The sequence below is a fragment of the Peromyscus eremicus genome, chromosome 10 (assembly GCF_949786415.1).
Source record: "Peromyscus eremicus chromosome 10, PerEre_H2_v1, whole genome shotgun sequence".
NCBI lineage: Eukaryota > Metazoa > Chordata > Mammalia > Rodentia > Cricetidae > Peromyscus > Peromyscus eremicus.
Window position 1 is genome coordinate 55,584,908 of NC_081426.1, and position 22,003 is coordinate 55,606,910.

Below are 22,003 nucleotides of genomic sequence, written 5' to 3' on the forward strand. Positions count from 1 at the left end.
ACGTCTTCCAAGACATCAATAAGTTACCAAATGCTGAGTAAAGACAAATAAAAAATAAATGTTACAAATTGGGAAAAACACAATGATATGAACCATTAGAACCAGGTTTTAACATTATTAAGTTACATTAATTGTACTTTGTAAAATCCATGTTGATCACAGGAACATGACTGTTTATTATAGGTAGACATCATCCCTTCATTCTCAGGAATATTTCCCAGAAATTAAAGTAAACTCATAGTGGAGAAATCAAGTATAAAGCAGCCTTACTTGCAAAAAAAAAATCTTAGAAAAATTAAAGTAATAGATGTTTTTAATTTAATTACATTGTGTTAATAATATTATTTTATCAGCTTTATTGTTCAATTTATATTTGAGTCCCCTAATCTCTCATGGTTGTTTATGATTAATTCAAGGAAAGTTGATAAATTCCTAGAGTCTTTCATCACTAAATAATAACTAGGTATCTAGGGTTATTTTTGTTTTGTTTTGTTTTGTTTGTTTTTTTTTTTGTTTTTCGAGACAGGGTTACTCTGTGTAGCTTTGCGCCTTTCCTGGAACTCACTTGGTAGCTCAGGCTGGCCTCGAACTCACAGAGATCTGCCTGGCTCTGCCTCCCGAGTGCTGGGATTAAAGGCGTGCGCCACCACCGCCCGGCGGGTTATTATTTTTTATTAAATTATTATTTAAATAATTCTAGGGTATCTTTGATTAGTTTAAAGTGTTCATTCATCCAGATGCTTGCAAGACAGTCATTTCTGTTAGTTTGCATAGTTTGGAGGTTGCTTTTTTTTCTTAGATAACACATTTTTAAAAATTTAAAAGTTGATAGGTGTGAAAATGTTAAGAGTTTTTTGGGTTTTTTTGTTTGTTTTTCATAACAATGAAATTCCCTAGTTACTTTTTCTCAGTGTCTCTTCTATAGAGAAAGCACTTGAGTTTGATTAAAATTCCATATTGCTATTTCTTACTACAATACTGTATAGCAAGTCAGATACATAAGGAGATTTGAACCAAAACAGTCCAATTTTTAATGTTACTGTCAGTTTTCACTAATAATTATTAAATATTTAACAAATATGATACCATTTGAATCAAGTAAACTGAAGTAGTGGATTCCAGCTGACTTCTTTGGATGTAGTTGGTTGGGGGGCTTTGGCTTGTAGCTTAGTAGCCACCACTGAATATTAATGTTGATTTTCCGTAAAAATTAATGAAAAAAATGTGCTTTGGGTAACTAAAGAATCTACCTCCAAAATAAGTCAAACAAACATTGTTAAGCCCGCAAAGATCTGTTTTCAGTTTCATTCATGTGATTCTGGTCACTTTAAGGTCTTCATTGCGTGGTCTTTTCTTCATGTTCACTGCGTTTTCACCCTGGCCACCAGCCAGCTTTAGTCTTCTCCACCTATTTCAGCTATGACTCCACTTGCAGCCTGTCACTGGAGGTAAAGAAAATGAGAGAACACCAATAAGACTGCAGCCTTCTTGAAAGTTAGTGTAAAGGGCAATTTAATAACTTATTTATTTATTTATTTATTTACTTATTTATTTATTTATTTATTTATTTATTTATTTATTTATTTATTTATTTATTTAACGTGCACTGGTGTTTTGCCTGCATGTATATCTGTGTGATGGTGTCAGATCCTCTGGAACTGGAATTATAGACAGTTGTGAGCTGCTATGTGGGTCCTGGGAATTGAACCTGAGTCCTCGGGAAGAGCAGCTAGTGCTCTTAACTGCTGAGCTTTCTCTCCAACCCCAATTTAATAACTTCTATTGTACTCTGTTTTTTAAAAGTAAGTATTAAACCCAGGTGACATTTGAACAGGGAATGTGGCTTTATCCCCTGAGGACAGAATATATGGCTGTGATGTCAAAGAGTCACATATAATTACTAATTATAATCTACAACATCTTTATGAAAGTCTAGAAGAGAACAATGCAATGACGTCTCTCACACTTTTTGATATAAAGATTTTGTTTGTTTGTTTTGTTTTGTTTTTTGTTTTTTGTTTTTTGTTTTTTGAGACAGGGTTTCTCTGTGTAGCTTTGCGCCTTTTCCTGGAACTCACTTGGTAGCCCAGGCTGGCCTCGTACTCACAGAGATCTGCCTGGCTCTGCCTCCCGAGTGCTGGGATTAAAGGCGTGCGCCACCACCGCCCGGCTTGATATAAAGATTTTAAAATAAAATATCTGTTGTACATTACTGAGAGGTGTTCCTACAATTTGAAATACTCTAGTAATTCTTTCTAGAATAATCTACTTCAGGATGTTTTAGAAACTCATTAAAATGACATTATTCAGAAAATATATGGTTATATAATGAAATGCACAATTTAATTATCTGTATAATTCATGAGGCCATTAAGAAACTTTATTTTAACATCTGGTAAAATGAAATGAGATCAGTTCTTTTCACTAATCCAACCAAAAATCCACTGATGGTTTACTGAAGAAATTTAAATAGATCAAAAGAAGCATTCTCTATAACAGTTTAAGTGAGAGTTATAGGAGGCTGGCTTTAGTGTTATTTCTCCCAATTTTTATGTCACCAGATTTATCAGTTAACTATAGTTAGATATTAATTAGTGCTTTCATGAGGTTGAATTCATAACAGGTATGTTTTATAAAACTTTCTAGTTCCTCAAGCTCTCCAAAAGTGTGGGGTCTCCCTTTTCCTTGTGATCCATTGACACCAGTCTGTGAGGACAGAGGGAATAGAGGTGGTGTGCAGGGCTTTGTACGACCTGTGAGTACAATGGAAATAGCCTTCTGGCTGTCTGCTTCAGTGTTACAGCTCAACTTTATTTTAGAGTAAGGGGAATATATAGGATGGGGACACTGGCCGAGGCATCACCTAATTTGCATTTGACAGCATGATCTTGCCATACAGCTGGAGCACAATACCTGATTATCATGTGGACAGCAAGGGGTGAGCATTTGCAGGGAACTGTGTCAAAGGTCACACTTAAGATAAGTCAGGCATCCAGGCTCAGGGACAGCTTCCAAATAAAGTCAGGCATCCAGGCCTAGAGACACTATTCAAATAGGGTAGGGAGGTAGTCCTGCTGCAAAGGGATTCCTCCATGTTCCACCAAGATCAGAGAGCTATCTGGACACAGTGAACTGCAGCCTTAAGCAGCAGAGCCCTCCAACCCAAAAGCCCTTGCTTGATGCTTTCAGTCACTTTTGTAGTATGAAGTTTATTATTATAGCTGTCTTTCTTTCTCCAACCTCTCTTACCTCCATTTTTATTTTTTCAGGTCAACATGCAAGAGTAAAATAATTACTAATAATGCTATCACTGTCATTTGACACAAAAGGGCTGGCTGAGCAGTAAGCAACAGCAAGGATATTATATTAGACTGAGGGACAGTTGACATGTCTGGACAATATCTAAGACAAGAAGTATTTTAAAGAATTATTATGTGTTAAAACTTGTCTATTATAGATAAATTCATAATATTTTCTCTATAATACTTAGGATGAGAGTTAACCTACATTGAAAGCTTGCCATTTGCTTTATACCATTCACAGTATTTTGTCACGTTTAAGTCTCAGACTGTTGGAGTTCTGCTTAAATGTGTCATCAGGAAACATTTAAACAACTGAGTTATGATAAAGCAAGATTTACAAATCCATTCTTCTGTAACTCTACATCTTAAGTTGCAGACACATGTACAATATATTATTCTTTTGTTTGTTTCATTTTGTCAGTCAAAGATCTTTTAAAATGTTCTTAATTTATTTTATTTTGTGTGGACAAGTGATTTGTCTGAGAAGTGCTCCTGTGCCTGGTGCCCATGGAGTTCAGAAAAGAGAATCAGACCTTCTGTGAACTGAAACCATGGAAAACTGTGCACCACCATTTGGGTGCTGGGAATTAAATTCAAGTCATCTTCAAGAACAATTGCTCTTAACCACTTAGGCATCTCTTTACCTCCAAGTAGGTAGGGTTCTTACAGAAAAACATAGATTAAGATGAACTCTAATAACTCCTTTTCTATTTTAGTAATTTCTTTAAATGTTAGAGTTGACATTCAGAGTAGAAGATGAAATGTAACTATTTTCATTAGTTTTGAAGATATTTTCATTTTTAAATGATGTTTTTATTTATTCTTTGAAAATTTAATACAGGTATGATATACCTCAGTTGTATCTATTCTCCACTTCCCTCTGCAACCCCTCCTCGTGCCTAACACATCTTCCTCCCAAATGCATGTCCTCTGTAATTGTTATTTATTATTAGTGGTAGCATCATTACTATTTTAACCACTGGTCCAAGCTTTGCAGTGATTCCAATGCTTTCCTATTATTCCTGTACTTCCTCCCATTTTCCTATGGATTTTAAAAAGAAAATTGGAGCAGAAAGGCAAGAAAGAGTTCTGCTTTTGAAATCTTCAGGAAATAGGGCAGATGATTTTCAGTTTTCAGATTTTTTTTTATTCCTTTGGTTTTTGTCCTTAATTCTGGATTTTTTTAAAAAACTGTATCCTCATTATTCAAATGGAAAATGGGGAATTTTCTGATAAGGAGTGAGGGTGTATTGGAAACTGTATCTCTAAAAACACACTTTAAATCCAAAATCCTGTATTATGTAAGTAATGCAGATAACAGTTTATTCTGAGAAAGAGAAACATAGATTTAAATACTTAATTAAATAAAGGGTTCCATTTCTTGAGGATAATTGTTATGTTGCTCAGTACACAGTTTCATTATTGAATCCTCACCTATACAATTTGTCTGATTTTTAAAAAAATTCTAAAGTGAAGTAGTTCTTATCATTTTTCTTCTTCAAAATCTGCTCCAACTGAGTCTGTAACCCTAAAAATACTCTCTTATACTGTCTTTGTGTTCTACTTTCTTCACCAGTCTCTTTTCGGACTCCTGTTTCACTGGTGTGAAAAAGCACCTTGATTCAAAGTGCCTTATGGAACATGAAGTTATTTTGGCTTATGGTTCCAGAGGAGGGATTCATCATGGTGGGAGAGGTATGGGAGCAAGCAGGGAGCTGAGAGATCACATCTTCAACTACAATCATGAAGCAAGAGAGTGAACTGAAAGTGGGGCAAGGTTAGAAACCTTCGAATCCCCTTCAGTGATGTACTGCTCCAGAACATGATTACCTTCTAAAAAATCCGCAGTCTCTCCAAACACAGCCAAAAACAATCAACTGATATTCAAATACATGCACCTAAGAGGGCATTTGTCATTCAAAATACCACACTTAGTTACACATTTATGGGTACAGTATTATATTTCAATATTTAAATCCATACTACTGCTCATCAGATCTGAATAAATGGCCCCTGTAGTGCCTGAAGCAGTGGTGGTGGAGTGTGTGTGTATGTGTGTGTGTGTGTGTGTGTGTGTGTGTGTGTGTGTGAAAGAGAGAGAGAGACAGAGAGAAAGAGAGAGAGAGGAACATTCAAAGCTTTTTCATTGGATATTATGAGACATTAAATTAATTGTATGAGACAGAATATCCTTCTTGCTACAAAACAGTAGAAGTTACTTCTCTGTCCTTGCCTGTTCATAAACCAACCCCCTTCATCTTACTTCTGCTAAGTCCTTCCCTGGTTACTGTTAATATTTTAACTTGTGTCTTTGTTTTTATTTTATCTGTTGTACTTAGCCACTTGTTTCTAGTTCTTGCCTCTGTTTGACTTTCAAAACTAGTTGGGAGCTAGAAAGATAGCTCCATGGGTAAACTGCATGCTTTGAAAGCATGAGGACCTGAGTTCAATCTTCAGAACCTACCGGGTCATGTTAGTTCATGCTTGTGTTTCTAGCAGTGGAGAGACAGAGACAAGTGTAAGCCTTGGGCTTGTTGGCTAACAATCTTAGCCTAAAGAGTGAGCTCCAGGCTAACAAGAGATCTAGCCTCATGAAAATGTTGAATGACACTTGATGAATGACATCAAGGTTGACCTCTGTCCTACACTCACACACACACACACACACACACACACACACACACACATGCATATACACACACAGATGCACTTGCACACTTACACATGCTTAAATAATAAATAAATAAGTAACTGAATTTGTTCATTTTTGTAGTCTCATTAAATGAGTAGTTGCTGTGGAATATTCCTTTACACTGAGTGAATATATGTTGCTGTTTAACAAACAAGCTGACTGGACAATAGTTGAGCAGGATAAAGATAGGTGGGAAAGTCAAACTGAGAATGATGGGATGAGGAAGGGCAGAATTTGGAGTCCTCAGTAGATGCAGAGGGAGTAGGAAATGAATGTGCCATGCTAATAAAAGTACTGCTACATGGCAGAGCATAAATAAGGAATATGGGTTAATTTAAAATATAGGAGTTCTCAACTATTTCCCCTTCCCAGGGCAATCCATGCATCCCTCTTTGGGTCTTCCTTGTTAGCTAGCTCTCTGGAGCTGTGGGTTGTAGTGATTATCCTTTGCTTTACATCTAGTATCCACTTGTGAGTGAGTACATACCATGTTTGTCCTTCTGAGTCTGGGTTACCTCACTCAGGATGATATATTCTAGTTCCATCCATTTGTCTGCAAATGTCATGATGTCATTGCTTTTTACTGCTGAGTAGTACGCCATTGTGTATATGTACCACATTTTCTTAATCCGTTCTTCGGTTGAGGGGCATCTAGGTTGTTTTCAGGCTCTGGCTATTATGAATGATGTTGCTATTAACATAGTTGTGCATGTATCCTTGTGGTATGATTGAGCATTCCTTGGGTATATGCCCAAGAGTGGTATAGCTGGGTCTTAAGGAGGATTGATTAGCACTTTTTTGAGAAACCATCATACTGATTTCCAAAGTGACTGTATAAGTTTGCACTCTCACCAACAGTGGAGAAGTGCTCCCCTTGTTCCACATTCTCTCCAACATATGCTGTCTTCAGTGTTTTTGATCTTAGCCATTCTGACAGGTGTAAGATGGTATCTCAGAGCCATTTTGATTTGCATTTCCCTGATGACTAAGGATGTTGAGCAATTCCTTAAGTGTCTTTTGGCCATTTGAGATTCTACTGTTGAGAATTCTCTGTTTAGCTCTGTAGCCCATTTTTTAAATTGGATTGTTCATTGTTTTGATGTCTAGTTTCTTGAATTCTTTATAAATTTTGGCGATCAGCCCTCTGTCAAATGTACAGTTGGTGAAGATCTCATAAGAGAATGGGATGGTGGAGCTGGAACAGGCATGGAGTGGGACAGCAATGAAAGAGATACCATGATTGTATTTGGAATTTTCCTGTGTCTACCCAGCTCCTGCAGCTGCTCAGACCCAAGTAAACACACAGAGACATGTATTACTTATAAACTGTATGGCTGTGGCAGGCTTCTTGCTATTTAGTTCTTATATCTTAAGTTAACCCATTTTTATAATCTATCAGTTGCCACATGGCTTGTGGCTTACCAGTACTTTTACATGTTTCTTCCTCTGTGTCTGGCTGGTGACTCCTGACTCAGCCTTTCTGTTCCCAGAATTCTCCTCTCTGTTTATCCTGCCTATACTATACCTCCTGATTGGCTATTGGCCAATCAGCGTTTTATTTATCAACTGAATCAGAGCAACACATTCACAGCCTACAGAGTGACATCTGCAGCAAATGATAGAGGGAGACAATCATGGGGATAGGGAGAAACCAGGTGCTAGAGAAGTTCCCAGGAATCCATAGGGATGACCCTGGCTCAGACTACTAACAATAGTGGAGAGGGTACCTGAACTGGCTTACCCCAGTAATCAGATCAATGACTACCCTAACTGTCATCATAGAGCCTTTGTCTAGTAACTGATAGAAGCAGATGCAGAGATCCACAGCCAAACATCAGGCCAAGTTCCAGGAGTCCAGATGAAGAAAGAGAAGAAAGATTCTATAAGCAAAGACATCAGGATCATGATGGGGAAATCTACAGAGAAAACCAAACCGAACTAGTGGAAACCCATGAAATCTAGATCAACAGCTAGCATGGGACTAGACTAGGCCTTCTGCATAGTGAGACAATTATATAGCTTGATCTGTTTAAGGGTCTCCCTGGTAGTACGATCAGAATCCATCCCTGGTGCATGAGCAGGCTTTTTGGAACCTACTACTTATGATGGGACACTTTGCACAGCCTTGAGGCAAGGGGAGTGGCTTGGACCTGTGTCTACTAAATGTACCTCACCATGGGAGGCCTTACCTTCTTGTAGGAGTGAATGGGGGTTGGTTTTGGAGGGAGAGGCTGGAGGAGTGGGAGAAGGGAAGAGGGAGATCTTTAATTAGTATGTAAAATAAATAAAAAATTTTCTTAATTAAAAAAAGAAAAAAACAAAATGTGTGAGTTAGTAATAAGCCTGAGCTATTGGCCAATCATTTACATTAATATTAAGTCTCTGTGCATTTATTTTGGATCTGATGGTCAGGACAGGAAAATTCCAACCTACAAGTAGTCAATACTTTTATTCTTTTAGGAGGTGATAGGTTCTTTTGTGTAATTTTTATATGTATTTATTTTTGGTTGATTCTTTCACTCTCTGGTCCATCTTCACCTTACTATTTCTCAACACTTAAGTATTTCTTTTTGTAAGTTCCAAGACTATTCTATTTTCTTCTCTATACACAATGTCAGGGTTGATAAATTTTCTGTCTACCAAAACCTGTGTTCAGATTTGCTTCTAACCCCCTAAAACCTGTTCTGAGGTAATTGCTTTTTAAAAAACACATCTTTTAGAAGTTAGTTCAATGACAGCTCACTGGTGGGAAAGTCAGCTTTTTCTTATCTGAAATGTATTACTTTTTTCTTTCACTCTCTTTATTGGAAGGGAATTATTGTAGGCACACAGTACTGGATTGAAAGTTTTCTGTCAGTCTCACTGGTGTGTTGACACTGTAATTTCTTCATATTCTGCTGCTATTGTTTCTATAAGAAGTCTGTTGTTGGGGCAGATGTAATTTACTTCTTATCTTTGTGTTCCTCACTTCTTCTCAGGTTTCTTCTGACTGGCTATGATTTCCTTTAATTTCTAGAGACCTAGAACTATACAAAAGTGTTTTGTTTTTCTTTTGTCTACTCAGTCAAACGCAGGGGTTCTTTTCAATGTCTGCATTCATCTCTTAAAGTAGACCCTCTGTCCATCACCTGTCAAGCAACTGTCTGCCTACAATCAAAAGCTTGAGAAAATTACTTTAATAATGCTAGGCCTTAGCCAGAAGGATGACTTAGTACATAAAGTCACCTGCCACTGAAATTGATATCCTGTGTTCCATTTCTGTTTTTCCAAACATTTATTTTTATTTGTTTGGTGTGTGTGTGTGTGTGTGTGTGTGTGTGTGTGTGTGTGTGTGTGTGCATGTGAACACATGCGTGCGTGTGCTCATCAAGGTTGCAAGAGAGAGTCAGATTCCCTGGAAGTAGAATCAACAGTCATAATAGCCACTGACACTGACATAGGAGTTAGAAACCAAACTCCAGTCCTCTGCAAGTGCAGGAAGTGCTCAACTGCTGAGTCATCTCTCCAGCTTCAGTTCCACCTCTTGAATCCACATGATGGAAGAAGAGAACCCACTCAATGGAAGTTGTCCTCTGACCAATACCTGTGTGCTGTGGCATATGTGTTTCCCCCATCCATAAAATAAATACATAAATAAATAATCGTAAAATATGTTTTAAAATAATGCTATTCTTTTGATTCTTTATTTTTGAAAGCAAAGACAATAATTAAACTACCAAAGCACAATAACATTTTACTGACATAGATAAGCAAATGAATATAAGAGAAATAAGAGTCCAAGACAAATTGCAAAAATTCAGTCCATGCAGGGTAGATGGCGGTGAAGATGTGTTGCAGCACTAACTATAGACGGCTCACTCAATTATTTCTTCTACTATCATGCTATGGAACTTTAAACACCTTTGAATTACTGAAAAACTATGATTTACTACCCATATACTACTAAATCTTTTGCTTGCATAATAAAATGTTGTGTCTTCCCAGTATGGAGTTAAGCTTATTGACAACAGTCTTTCCACATTTCATTTGTATTCTTATTGCACACCAAATTCCAATTCCAAATTCAGCAATCTTTTTAATAGTTTTATTTTGCTGTCTTACTCTGCAAATAAGCTCTCTGTACAATTTTACCAATTCATCCTGTTCTTAGAGCATTTTCCCTTCTCTTACCTGACCCCTGTCCTTCAACAACAGGTATAATGCTTATCTTGCTTCTTAAGACTTTTATGAAGTAGTTGAAATTAAACACTGAATTTATAAAATAAGAATTGTTAACTATAAAGAAAGCTTGTGGGAAATCTGTGCTCACCAAAAGATAAATACTATAAAATTAAAAACATTTCATGTGTTTCTCAGAAAGAAGTTTTTTGATAGGTTTATTTTGATTGGTCAGCAAATCCTCTTTAACAGTATTTTTTGTTTGTTTGTTTGTTTGTTTTATTTTTAACAATCTGGAATCCAGAGAATCTTATTAATGAAGGAGGGTGTGTAAAGGTACTTGATTATTTTCATTATTGATGAGCCACCCCTTACTCAAAATACACAGAATTAATACATGATTTGATCACAGTTTACTTATATATGTGAAGCATGGTTGATCCTCCATATTACTTAAACTTATAATTATAGTGTTGTTCAACAATAATTAACAGAGACTTTGTTTAACTACCCCATTTTCTATGGCACATTTAAGTAAATTGTATCTCTGACACTTATTCAATCTTTTTTATATATATTCTCTATACTTCCATAAACTTAATGACAAAAAGCAATTTTCTGTGAATTAAACAAGATTTTTCTCTGTATGTATTCTGTCAAAATTTATATTGTTATCCCTGTGGGAATTAACACTAATTGTATGTTCTTTTCAATTGTTCAAACTGAATGGTATAGAACAAGAAGGGACATTTATGCCCTCTGGCAATCTAGTTGGGAACATTTTCAATTCCTCTAGTCTTACTTTATCAAATTTGGTTTAATAATTTCATAACATCACAGTACTCATCAATCTAGAATAAGAAATAAATTGTTGTAAGGCAAAATGAAAGATATTTATGATCTGTATTCTTATACTTTTTCTTCTTCTGTAAAATAACAATACACAAAGAATTTTTAAAAACTCCAAGTGATAAATGAGGGTTTTTTTTTTTAGTTTTATTTTTGTGTGGCTGGAGAGATGGCTTGGTGCTTGTGAATACTTGTTATTCTTTCGGAGGACCCAGATTTACTTCTCAACACCCACACGGTAGCTCACAGGGATCTGTAACTACATTTTCAGAGGATCAGACACCTCCTTCTGATCTCTCCAGGCACCAGACACACACATGGCACACATAGTTCCACTCAGACAAAACACACATACACATAAAAATCTAATAAATAGATCTGAAAAATAGGAAACTAGACTCTTATTTGCTCCTGTGTCTGTGTGCGTGCTTGCCTGCCTGTCTTCCTGTCTGTCTATCTGTGGGTATGTGTACATGAGTGCAAATATCTGTGGAGGCCCAAGTCATCAAATATCCCTAAAGGTGCAGTTCCAGACCGGTTTGAGCCATCTGACATGGATGCTGGGACTTGAAGTCTGGTCTTGTGCAAGAACAATGCACACTACAAGTGAGTCATCTCTTCAATGTCATAAATGTTTTTAACTTCACATCATCGATCTCCAGGGTGATGTGTACAATTGTGAGAATAAGACACATTTTATTCTGATATAATTTTCAATGCACTTTACTCAAAAATTATTGTATTTACTCTTTAAATCCTAGAGATCCTATACTACTCAGTTTTCTTTTATTGAAGTCATCAATATCTATTGATGCTAAGCCTCTGAAGATCACTATGTGCGGTGATGATATGATAGAGTAAAGTCAGAGACAGACAAAAAATGATAAATTATTTACATTGGTTCTTCTTTAATTAACTCCAAGATTGGAAATAATAATGAAATATTATTGTCCTGTCCAAACAAATGGTGAACCACTTGACCTAAACACCAAGAAGAATCTCCTCATAAAAAGAAGGCTTTCTCTTCTAGGCATTTGTGCTTGGATGTCTGGTATGAATCCTTTCATCTTATAGCTATATCTGCAGACTAATTAATTTTGTAGTGTCTTTTAAAAGAGGCCTTTGGCCATATAATGACAAGGACAAATTTGCCTTCCACTGTGTTTCTCAGACACCATGATATTGATGACTGCATTAGCAAATGCAGCTTGGCAACAGAATATCTGGAATCAATGCCAGGCGTGACTCATCATGGCTGACAGCTTTTCCAGAGGCAATCCTTCTTCAAGGAGCAGAGGCTCCGGCTTCCTTCTGAATACTGACACACAGACTGCTGGAGAGGAGAGGAGGGATGAGACATAAGGAAAGACAACACTAATTCACTCTCCAGTCCCAAGAGAGCAACGTCATTAGAGTAAGAACAAAACTTCTGGAAACGTTACCATATTAGGAATTTTTTCCCTTCACTTTTCAAGTTTCCTTTGATGTGTGACCAAAAATGTTTTCCCTGAAAAGCTCTAGATTTCTTTAGCATATTAAAATTCTTCCTCTTACTTGCAGTTTTCACATTCAGGTTTTTTAGACATAATATCTAGGATTGGTAGAGCAAGTCCCTCCACCCTTTAAGTACATTAATACATTTTAATTTTTATTTGGTTCACTCTTTGACATAGACATAACACATTTTGGTCACATTCCTCTCTCCACCATTTCTTATCCCCTTACCAATTCAGTAACCCACTCTTTATCCCACAAATTCTCCATCCCTCTTTCATGTCTTATTGTATTGCTTTGTGATGTGTCAGACTTGACCAGGGCCTCTTCTGTGAGCAAAGGTATAAAACTATCCATTGTAGTGTGAGTAATTCATCAATGACTACATTCCTATAAACAACTTCCCTTTCTCCAGATGCTCCCAGCTGCCTGCCAGGTTCCCTGAGTAGGACAAGGGCTAACGATGCCTGTACCCTATCTATGAGTGAATGTTTGCTGGCTCAGTGTTTTATGGGCCCTGTGTAGGCTATCACAGCCGTGGTAAATTTATGAATGTCATGGATATGCTGTTCCCATAGGACAGCATTTCATGACCTTTCCTCCTATTTGTTTATCTTTTACATTTTTTCCTTAGCCCATTCTGAGATTTTTCCCAAACCATGGTGGAGGGCAGGGGATAATATAGGTGCCCCATTTAAGGCGGAGGACTCAAAGAAGATGATTTTAGCTTAGGGTTTCCCTTTGATTTGGGTATGTGCTGAGATAGTACATCATGGCAGAGGATGTCATGTCACATCATCTTACAAAAACTTGGAAAGTGAAAGAGAGATAGAAAGGGATAGAGGTCTAATATTCCCCTCAAGAGCATGTTACTTCCCCTTAGTTTTCCTTACATTCCCTAATGGTCCAGGAGCTCCCAGTGACACCACAGGCTGGTAACATAGTTTTAGAATATGGCCCTTTGGTGAATGATTAAAGTCCAGAACGTAAAAATTAATATTATTATATTTGACTGATTCTGTTTGAGTTTCCATATTCTGAAATCTTGGAAATATGCTTGTGTTTTTCAGCCAATATAATGTAATAGTAAATTGGCTCTCTCTATTCTTATTTTTCCTTATTCTTAGGGGGATAACATATAATGGAGTTTCACAACCAATGTCAACTTTGAATTTATTATATTTCCTACTGAGAAGGCAAATTCAGCAGTGATAATCTGAGTTGCTCTTATCACTACAGTATCATAGATGGTCTGAGTTAGGGGATACTAGGTAGCATCTATTACTTATTTTATTAATTGAAATTGTTTAATTTTTAGAAACTCTCATACATAAGTACTGTATTTACATCATCTCCATCCACCTTCTTACTCCAACTCCTCCTATGCCCTCTTACTCCCTGTCAAAGTATTACTTCTTTCTTTTTCTGTAATTATTATTACTATGCGCATATACAACCTATTGAGTTCATTTAGTATGTTCTGTATATTCATGAATTTATTGATGATCAGTTAGGACTGAATAACATATTAGGAAGCCCATCCCTGGAGAAGACTGATTCTTCTTTTCTCAGCAGCTACTGATTGCCTGTGGTTCATCATCTAGGAGTGAGCCTTGTGAAATTTTGCATTTCCATGTTGGCATGTTGACTAGGGTTGTCATTATGCAGGTCTTATTTAGGCAAACTCTATCATTAAGATATTGGTACTGCAGCCATCATGTCTCAAAGATACTGTCGATCAGCCAACTTCCTGATCTAGCTTTTGCCATCTTTTGGCTCACTCTTCTTTGATGTTCCCTGATAATCACTGGGGAGGTTGCACTGTAGATGTATTAGTTGGGGTTGAGCATACCACATTCACTTTCTTTATATATTTTGACTATTTGTCGTTCTCTGTAATAGTCTCCTTCTGTGGCAAAAAGAATCTTCTTTGATGAGGAGTAAGAGTTACATTTGTTTATGGGTATAAAGATAAATACTTAAAATATAGTTAGAAATCACATTTGTTTAGGAAAATGGCAGTAGTAGACTCTCCTCTAGGGTCTATGATCTTTCCAGTCACAGGTAGTTGGCCAGGTTTACAGTACCAGGCATGAATTCCCTAATATTAAGTGGGCTTTAGTTCTTATTGGACAGCTATTGGTTAACCCCCAAAATAATAGTGCCACTAGTGCATTGTTGGAAATATATTATCATGCTCTTAATTGTTTTGGTTCTTATGCTTTATGGGTGGGTGTCTTGTTTAGGGTTTCTATTACTATGAAGAGACACCATGAGCATGGCAATTCTTATAAAGGAAAACATTTAATTGAGGTGGTGGCTTACAGTTTCTGAGATTTAGTTCATTATCATCATGGTGAGGAACATGGTGGCTTGCAGGCAGACATGGTGCTAGAGAAGGAGCTGCTACGTGTTGATATGCAGGCAACAGGAAATAGACTAGCACTGGGAGTAGCTTGAGCGTAGGAGAACTCAAAGCCCACCCCCACAGTGACACATTTCCTCAAACAAGGCCACACCTTTTAATAGTGTCACTCCCTTTGATCTTATGGGAGCCAGTTACATTCAGACTACACAGTGGGTATGATTACTTATTGCTTTTCTTCTTTGGCAACTTGCAAAGCACCTTCCACTACTATGAGAATTAGATATCCTTCAACTGATGAAATACATAATGACAATGTGGTGATATATGTGGTACATATAATACATATGTATATATATATATATATATATATATATATATATATATATATACAATAGAGTGGTATTCAGACATAAAGAAAAATGAAATAATTAAAATTTAAGGTAAATGGATGTACCTGGGAAAATAATATGCCAAGTGAGGTAACCCAGACCCAGAAAGACAAACTTTCCATGTTCTCTTTTATTTGTAGATCCTAGCACAGACTCTTTAGATCTGAGTACATAATCTGAAGTAGCTATACAAGCCAAGAAAAGAGAAAAGTATTATAGAAAGAGAGGGAGGAAGAAGAAATAAATAACTCTAAGGATAGAAACATGTTATTTTATAAGCTTATTTAAATATTTCATATATATATATATATGTACACACACTTACATATGAGAAACCTCCCTTCAAGTTATTGATCAGGGGAGTCTAAGAGACTCACTAGACAATTTAGGATGTTGCCATTGTCCTTGGTTGACTTCAAGAACTTGAAGTTAAGAACCTATTGCTAAAGTCACCACATACTTCAGACACAAGTCTTGGAAGAATCTAATTGGAACTGACCAGATAACTTTTAATAAATGATTCTTTGAGATAGTCTACTACTAGTAACCTAGTCCTAAATGAAATCATGATATTTGCAAGGCTTTAGCTTTAAATACAGTATTATTTGGTAACTCACTGGACTATTTTAATCTCTAGTGTCCAGGAGTCCATGGTTATGATTCACAGCCACACAAACTGTCAAAAACTGGATATAGCAACATCTTTTTTTATGTGTGTATGTGCAAGTATATATAGCAAGCATGTTCATTTCTCTGCCCATAACTTCCTGGCATTAATTTCAATGTCCATCTGTTTATTTACTTGAATAACTGCATCTTTGTATAATTCTTTTTGCTTTACTGAATCTGGGTAGACATTTGACTTCTACACAGAACAAGGAAATTCTCCTCAGGAGCTGATGATCCTAGAAATAGCCCTTGGTGGGTGATAGAAGGGATGTGAACAGACAAGTCCTTCTCTTCCTTTGCTCTTGAATACGGTGTGTTGTCTCCAGACTTTCTCATCCATCTTGGACTCTGGCAGCCTAGAGTGAGAGCTGGCTTGATTATAGACCTGGTGTGACCTTCCTTCTTTTACCTCTTTTATTTTCACACGTCTCTGCCTTGTTTGTTGGTACCATCTCCAAATGAACTGTCCGCACTTTACTCCTGCTAATATATGCCAATGTTATGTGTGCGCATACATTTTTTCCCCTAAGGAAATGCTTAATTTCATCAAATGATTTTGTTTAGGAACAACTGTCATCTGGATTTTTTTTTTCTGTTCAGTGTTTGACGACATAGATTTGATTCTGCAAGGAGCACTGGGAGGCACCCTTCAGCAAGGAGGGCTGTCACAGCAGACTGACTACCTGTTTCTTGCATGTTTCCATGGGAACCTAGAATCACAGCTGACCTTTGGCTGAGCCCTGGGAATCTGGACCTCAACAGACTTTTTAATGTTAATGGCTGATGATTCTGTTGAGTACACCTGCAATAATAGATCACTGCGCATGGACACGCCAGAACTCTTTTGTACGAAAATCAAGATTGATAATATGCACCTGGCTTCATTGCTAGGGCCCCTCCTGAGCCTTAGCTGCCATGGCTGTCAGTGTAACACGGTTTGCTTAAAAGCCTAGTGCTTTTTCAGTTTTCCTTCTTTACATGTCACTGCAGTTCAAAACTGGTGGTGGTGGGGGGGTGGGGAAAGCACATCCTTAATAATGGGTCCAAACTGAGATGAAGACCAAACTAGGGAACCTGTATCCCACTTCTCTCTAAGTCTGGCATAGTGCCTCTTGTCCTTCTGTTCTTGCTCTATACAGTCTTTCCCCAATTTGCCTCAGTTGCGACCATAACCTTCAATTACCTTCTGTGAGTCCCTCAAGAGAATGATCTGATACCTTGGAGATCTCTGAACAAAGCACCAAGTGAATTTTGACAACATGCAGAGGGCAGAGCTTCTATATCTCAGACACTTTCTAGAGCTTGTCATGTCATGGTGACATTTTTATAGTTGGAATTGAGAGGAGCCATCTGAAAGGGTAGTCATTAATCCCAGGCTATTGTAGTCTTGCCTAAAGAGAGCTTCTAGGAGGCTGCCGTACACATACCAGTCTTTCCACCCTCATAAACTCTACATCGGATTACACAGGTAAATGGAAAAGAAACAATCCCATTTTTTGGTACCCAGTTTTTAAAAATGTTCCTAAGCTTTTTGCTTATCATCGTCTAGAAGACTGTCACTAAGAGACAATTGAACATCCATAGCAGGTCACTCCTGATTCCCAAGGCTGTGAGACAGGAGTCATGAAGTATAGACATATCCCTGTTCTTGTGTGGAAAGAGGGGTGTCAACAAGTTTGAAAGATAATTTATAAAAAATAATACACACTAATGAGAGAATGCACCAATTCAGTCCCTGTCTTATGGCAGAACTCATATTCAGGGAGACTACATGCCTGCAAACTTTAAAATCATGACATTTAAAAGATGTTTCTTTATTTTTCCAGAGACTTTAAGGTAATTCCCTACATGTCATATAAATTAGATAAATTAGACATGTTCTAATTTGTAAGAGTAAGCCTGCCGCACTAGATTTCTGAATGGAATCACTTTGAAAGATGCTGTCTTTCTTTAGGGCTTATGCAAGATGTGAAGTATGGGTTCATGATTTTAAACCCCCATCTCACCTTCAATTTAGTGTTTGTCGAGAGAACTACAGAAAATAATTTTATTTAGGAAAAAAGTAATTCCTGAAGGTAAATGGTTTAAATAATAACTGTTCCTTTTCCACCAGCAAAAAAAGAATTTCCTGGGTTCTTAAAGTATTCTTTCTGGGAAGAATCAAATTGTTAGATTCCATATGCCACACTGGTAATGGTAAACACAAAACGATAACAAAATTGACTGCCTTAGGAAAAAAACAGATTCATGCAAGGTATGCTTTCAACTGAAAATGTGTTCTTACTGGACTACTTCCATCTGGGCAGGACTGAATCTGGTTTGTATTTGTGCAAGGTTGTATGTGGGTCTGGGTACCAGTGGTTGAACCAATATGAAAATACAAATTTTCTTTATGAATCACAAATTTTTCATGATATGTGGCTATCAGTCACTTCAGGTGCATTTAATATGCATGTAAGTAAGGGCATCTGTGCAGCTGGCAGAGAAGTAATTTATTGGCCACTGGAACCTTGTGCTTAAAATGTTAATAAACTGCCACTAGTTGGACCTGTAGTTGACTTAGGGACATGGGAACAGATAGAACACTTCAAAATTCATATATATTGAACAGATTATTACTAATCATAAATTAAATTTATGTTTAATATCAACATAATATGCTATAATTTATTATTGCTATCATTATTATTATTAGAAGTCCCTCTTCAGAAAAATAGTGTTTCAAAAATTCAAAATATTCTGCATTCTAAGTACTTCCATGCCTCCTACCTCAAACCAAATAACCAGTGGTAAATCCCCTATAGAAAAGAGACAGCCATCACTCTGTATGATTAATGTCGAGAGTACATTACTGGGTTATAATATCTAGTCAGTAGAAGCTGCCTGAAAAAAATCACAAAGATTTTCTACATATCTACTAGTTTGATTTCAATAGTTATGTATTTTAAACTCTTTCTGTTCAATGTTATAAATGTCTTAATATTATGAAAATAACTTCTTAAGAAAAAAATCTCATGAGATCCTCAGATCCAAGTATAACTATTAATATGTAGCACATGCCTTTGTATTCTATTTGATTTGTAAAGTATAGGTTCATTCCAAATCTCCCAACTACATTAGATAATTTCTGTACCCCCCCCCAACTTATTACATAACAGCAATTAAGAAACTGAACCAAGGCAAGCATTGGTGGCACACACCTTTAATCCCAGCATTCGGGAGCCAGAGGCAGCTGAATCTCTGTGAGTTCAGGGCCAGTATGGGCTACAGAGTGAGTTCCAGGAAAGGCTCAAAAGCTACACAGAGAAACCCTGTCTCAAAAAAAGAAAAGAAAGAAAAAAAAAAGAAACAGAACCATTTAAAAACTCATTTCTCTTACCCCACATCCAAAATAAATCTTTTCTATTTTCTGTTTTTAATGAATTAACTACTGGCTTGCTATTCCATTTAACATTATAGTTTCCTAGTTTATCCACAACATTGTCTATTAAGGTATTTCTCATTTTTAAAAAAGGCTAAATAATGAAGAATAAATATGTTTTGTCCTATGAATTTAAGTCAAATGTTAAAACTAGAGCAATTATCCTATATTACAAATATTCTCCTATGGACTGTTGATAGAAAACACAGATCTAAGCTCAAAGAGAATAAGAAGCAACTGATTTTAAACTAAATAGGAATGACTCCTGACCCAGGAGCACACACTTGGACTACCCTGAATAACATTTTTCATCATAGAAGTGATTACCTAAAGTTTTATTGGTCACAGAGAAAAACAAAGTTGTAAGGAAATGCACTCCCCGGGCACACAGGTGAATCAGAGCCAAACAAACAAACCCGGGCTCTAGATCTCAGATGCCAGTTAATGAAACTCAGCATTTGGACCAATAGAGTCTAGAGGTCTGGTAAAAAGACATGACGAAGTTCCACCCATCAGTCACAGTATGCTAACTCACAGGCAGAGGGACAAGGGACAGCTGGCAGCCCAAGACATTCAGCACTAGATCTGCAATGTTGGAAGTAACTACAATCATGAATTTCTAAACAGCCTGGTAGAATCTTCCACACAGTTATAATTGGTTTGAAGTTTTGTTTTTTATTGTGGGCAGATCAGTTTATAAGTGCCCTGCAGCATGTCTAACCTCTCTCTTCCATTTTAGGAAATGGAGTGAGGTATGTGAGTCTGGGGAGAATAATATAGGCAAGTTCCACATGCTCTCACTCTTCTTTTCTTTTGGAGACATCAGTATGGTAAGAGTCTTGCTTCTGATCTTGCAAATCGTGGGGAAAGATTATTTCAAAGGCCCGCAGCATCCCATTGCTACCTGCTTGCTGCTGAATTGGCCTCACAAGGGGCGAAGACTTAGCATGCTCATGTAATTCTCACCTTCCAATAATGCTTACCCACAATATGTTGACATTTTGGTATCAATCTTTCTGTCTCCTATTTCATTTTTTAAAATTTGTTTTAAGCTCTGGGAGAAAGGGGAGAATTATCATTAAATCCCTTAAATCTCTTATTTGTTTGCCATGAGCCTTGAAAGCTAAAATCAACTGGAATCTCATCTCACCACATGAAAATTGCAGAAAGCAAAATTTTTCATATGAAGTGAATAGCTGTAGTCAGTGAATTCTATTCCATCTTAGTATATGAGAGTTTGGGGGTTTTGACTTTGGAGGGTCACTGCCACCTCTAGTATCTCTGTCCAAATGAGAGTGATGGCAGAGACTTCACAGCTTCAAATACAGGACAGTCCACTTCTTGCAAAAGCAATATAATGAGCCCTTACCAAACACGGTCTTTCAAGACATTAAAGAAATGTTAACCTTTCAACTCAGAAATGTGGGATGATGTTAATTTCGTTGTACAAGCTGCTACAGTTTGACCTTCAACTATCCAGATGACTTTGCAGACAGGGTTGAAGCTCAGATTAGTTTTATAACTAAGCAGAAAAAAAATTGTTCTTTTGTAGCATTGCTGGACTCAAGCCCTGCTTAGTCCCAGCATGGGTTGGACTAGCACAATCTGGGGAGGAGAAATGGGATGAGTATAGGCAGAGCCAAAGGCAGATCCCCAGGCCTTTGGAAAACACACCCAAGGCTGTCATTGGACAGCTCCTTTATTCGGAGTGGGCAAGGGACGTTTATACCCTAGGAAGAACGGCCAGTTGGATTCATGTGGAAGTATGTCATTGGCTGAGGCAAGAACATCAAGGGCACTTCGTTTGCATACTCAGAGGCAACAGGGGCCAAGGGAAGGAATCTTTTAAGGACGTAGATGGCCAGCCCGGAATGTTTTTGCTGATCAGAGAAGCAGCAACCAGTCCCTGTAGCCATGGAGAAGCATGAGCTTGCTACTTGCACTGGAGTACATACCGTACACGCTCTGGGAAGCCTAACTGCTGTGGATTGCTGGCACCTGGGCAAAGCAGGGGAGCTGCCAAACTCCTGCCACTCTGAGGATGAGAAAATCTGGGCTTCTAGGCATGCGTCAGCTCCTTCTTAGCTTCAGGTCAGCACCACATAGCATGTTTCCTTTAGGTGGAGAAGAAGAATTTTAAAGTTGGAATCTACATTCTGCTTCCAAGGACACAGCTAGTATAATTAAAAAGCCATATGTAGCCCAAATCTTAAAAGGTCTTATTAATAAAAACAAACCTAGAGCCAGGTATTGGGGTGAATGCTGAAAGATCAGAGAAGCAGAACAAGCCACAGCCACCTCACCTTGCCAGTTAGTTCCTCGGCTGATCTTGTTTCCACAGACTGGAAGCCTCTGAGTCCTCATCCGAATGGATCTCAGCTGAACTGCTGCTAAAAGCCTAAAAGCGCAAAGGGACTCTAGTTACTGGTCCTCAATATACCTTTCTGCTTCCTGCCATCGCTTCCTGTGTCACCATGCCTGGCTATTTCCAGTGTGGCTTTGAACCCACAGAGATCCAGACAGATCTCTGCCTCTGGAATGTTAGGATTAAAGGTGTGTGTATGCCACCATTTTCTGGCCTCTATGTCTGTCTAGCGGCTGTTCTGTTCTCTGATCCCCAGATAAGTTTATTATGGTGCAAAATATATTGGGGGACACAAT

General features: G+C 37.5%; 1 long non-coding RNA gene across 4 annotated transcripts in view; it reads right to left on the minus strand.

Moving 5' to 3' along the window:
* Positions 1-22,003, minus strand: part of LOC131921197 (uncharacterized) — a 108,194-nt gene that overhangs the window by 15,056 nt on the left and 71,135 nt on the right. For all 4 annotated transcript variants that reach the window (XR_009381890.1, XR_009381893.1, XR_009381892.1 and 1 more), the window contains 3 exons: positions 21,646-21,740; positions 21,298-21,456; positions 1,377-1,442 (listed from right to left, as the gene is read on the minus strand). This is a non-coding gene — a long non-coding RNA (uncharacterized LOC131921197). The remainder of the gene's footprint in view (positions 1-1,376; positions 1,443-21,297; positions 21,457-21,645; positions 21,741-22,003) is intronic.